At 36.1% G+C, this 3,240-nt stretch overlaps 1 long non-coding RNA gene across 1 annotated transcript; it reads right to left on the bottom strand.

Moving 5' to 3' along the window:
- Positions 1–2,218: 2,218 nt before the first annotated feature.
- On the bottom strand, positions 2,219–2,707 carry LOC116107437. Its single transcript, XR_004124466.1, has 3 exons — positions 2,688–2,707; positions 2,340–2,393; positions 2,219–2,261 (listed from the first exon to the last, which is right to left on the bottom strand). It is a non-coding gene; the product is annotated as an uncharacterized LOC116107437 (long non-coding RNA).
- Positions 2,708–3,240: the final 533 nt, after the last annotated feature.

Here is a 3,240-nt window from a genome sequence, read left to right as displayed (position 1 = left end):
AATATAAGATTCTGATAATCTTCAAATACCAATAGTAGTTACCGTTGGTAATATGGAGCAATCTGATTACTCCATTTTCTTAGGTATTGTAAGAACAAGGGTATCTTTTTTTGTTATAATTCGATCCTATTAATAAAATTTTAGGAATAATGCCCTATTTTAAATTTATTTACATGAATGTTTCTTTAACTATTCACCCCAAAATTAACTTTTTGGACAAAATTATCCTTGAAATCAAAACAAATTGCAAACCAACCCAAGCCACCACCCCCACCCCACACCTGCCGCTGGCAACCATTGCCGCCGAAAGGCGCACGGAAGGCCAAAAATGGTCGTCATGCACTAATAGCCAAATCATGGTAGATGTGGCCGTTGACGGCCAAATTGATGGTTGTAACAAACCACGTCTGTAGCCATTAACAGCTACGTCTATAGCCATTAACGGCTATGAAGTTAGCTATTGATGGCTAGATCGACGGATCTAACCATCCCCGGCCAAATCTGTCACAATCTGGGCATTTCTAGCAAAATCTGTCATGATCTAGACATTTCTAGCCAAATCTCTAGCCGGAAATGGCCATACTGCGCACGAAGGTACTCATGCGAACTCATGGTACTAATGGCCAAATCTCTAGCTAGCCGATGGTACTCATGGTGCTTCCCATTTGCCTATAGCCCCTTGGGCATGGGTTCGAGCCATGGGGGAGGCGAAGAAATCCCTTAGGGGGGGGGGGGGGACAATACTGAGTAGAATCATACTCGGGTAGGGGCCTAGGCCGCCAGGCAAGCCGGCAAAAGGCTGGGTGTGCCAGTAGCATGCATGATGTTTGATGAAATGTCTAAGAGAAGTGTATGCATGAGTAAAGAAAACTTATTTTTGTCGACATGGCATTTTTGCATACATGTTGCACGTAGAAAGAATTAAAAGCATGAGCCATCCACATACAACTAAATTGCACACACTGTCTCAGTGAAGAAATTTAATGTGGATTTATATATGTGAGAGATAATCTGTGTAATAGTATGTTATAACTGGATTAAGGACAAAAAATTTAGACGAACACCCTTTTTAAACTAGCAATTCTCTAGATTCTCTCTATAGGATACTCAGTGACTACTTGCCTAGTAAGACATTACTTCTTATTAGACAACTAATAGATATTTACTCAAAATTCACACTAGTAATCACTCGGAAACGTTGAGAATGTTAGAACGGTACAACAGTTAAAGTTGATGGTATCATTTAACGAACCTTGTAGTTGATGTAGAAAGGTTTTATTACTTAGATTGTAGAAAAATTCCTGAGCTATGAAAATTATTAGTGTAACATCATATATTTTTTCATTAAATAAGAAGCAAGAAATTCGAAAAAGTAAGACCAGAATACTTCTGGTAAAAAAACAATTTCAGTAAAACATTTAATGTTTTGTCAATCTTTATTACAATTTATTTATTGATTATTCAAAAAAGCTTAGACTTCCATATAAATCCTTCACTATTATATATAAACTGAAAGAAAAAAAAAAAAAAAAACATTCTCGACTCACCTTAACTCTTTTGTCTAGTCAGTTCTTTGTCTCCTTTTGAGTCATTTGGGAACTAGGATACAAGGAGAAGATTCAAAATCCTAGAAGAACATGAACGATTTCCTATGAATAAGAATCACCAATGTGTACATTTGATACGTATTCTTATATTTACTTCCTCCTTTGTTATCCAAAAAGAAACTTATATTTGTTACTGCCATATCTTTAACTTTCTATTTCCTAAACCATGGTACTATATTAGCCAAAAACACCTCATTCTTTTATGTTCAAACACTTAAAAAATTTGTAGTGTACTCTATTCACATGCCAGAAAAAAGAAAAAGAAAAACATATAGAGTTGCCAAGCATTACATGCAGTAAACCCTTAAAATAAATTCAAGCACCAAGAAAGATTCCTATATGTTGGGTGTACCTATTAGGTCATAGTCAATGTAACATGGAATTAAATTTGTCAAGCAAAGAACCACTATAACGACAAGGAAAATGAATATATACATGTTCGTACTAGCCAAGGAATCGTACAACATTTCTTTTATAGGCATTCTCTAGAAAGTCTCAAATGCTAGGAACCCACCTTAAGCATCCTCACCATTTGTTCCAAGAAGAAAAAACGAAGCAAACCTTTATCAGTAGTTGTGTGATATCCTTCATTGGGCATATGTACTCCTCTATCAAATTTTCAACATAAACACCAGATTTGACATCTTCTCTTATCTGGAAGGAGAAGCAAAATAGGGTCAAGGAAAACTGAATTTATGTAGGCCTTTTACTGGATGTGAGTGCTTTTGTTACCTGAAGATTTCTTTGGCTTGGATCCAACAAATCTGTGATTTGTTCATTGTAAATCTGTAATAATATGTGGATATATTAGGACATGCAACATTAAATTTCACAAGAGCAAAAGGGATATTGTCCAGTCACAAAAACCTAAAGAAAAGAACAAAGACATTTCTCTCTCTCTTCTAATACAAAACAAAAGAAAGAAACTCAACAATTTCTCGCTTTTCCACTCAGTAAAAAAATAAAAGCTTTAAAATTTACATTTTCTCAAGCTTGAGTCACTTTTTCCCCAAATTCTGTCAAAATACAAAAAAGATAATATCAAATCATCACTGAAAAGAAGAAGATGGAAACAATTACTTGAACACCCCACAACCATTATGTTCTCGAGAAGTGTATGGGTGGCGAGCTTGCGCTTGAGTGGGTTGGGCAGGCATGGGGGAAGCGGACTCTTAATCTTGGAAGATGCCGAAAAAGGCGGAAGAATTGAGTTCGTCTTTTTGCTTCTGCAATGACTTTAATTTTGAATTAGGGTTTGGAGATGGCGACTCACTTGAATGGGTCTCTCTGAAAATTGTTTTTCTTGGTTACATGAAGTGGTTGATTCCGATCAGTAAACTACAGAGAGAGAAGAGAGAAGAGAGAAGAGAGAAGAGAGAGTAGGGTTTGTTAATTTGGGCAAATTGCTGAGATTGAGGGCATTGGAGACAAGAAGAGGAGAGGAGAAAGAAATGTAGCCGTTAAGAGTAGAGAGGGGTAAACTTTTGAATTTTGTTGAATTATTCACATTGTGGGGAATTTATACCCAGCAAGTGGAGAATATTTTGCTGCCCGGCCATCCCAAGTTTCGATTTAAGAAAATGGTCTTGAAAATGTTTTTCATTTTTTTTTTTTAATTTAGAGAAGATGACGT

Source organism: Pistacia vera, unplaced genomic scaffold, assembly GCF_008641045.1.
Source record: "Pistacia vera cultivar Batoury unplaced genomic scaffold, PisVer_v2 Contig539, whole genome shotgun sequence".
Classification (NCBI taxonomy): domain Eukaryota; kingdom Viridiplantae; phylum Streptophyta; class Magnoliopsida; order Sapindales; family Anacardiaceae; genus Pistacia; species Pistacia vera.
This window is presented reverse-complemented; position numbering and strand designations above follow the sequence as displayed.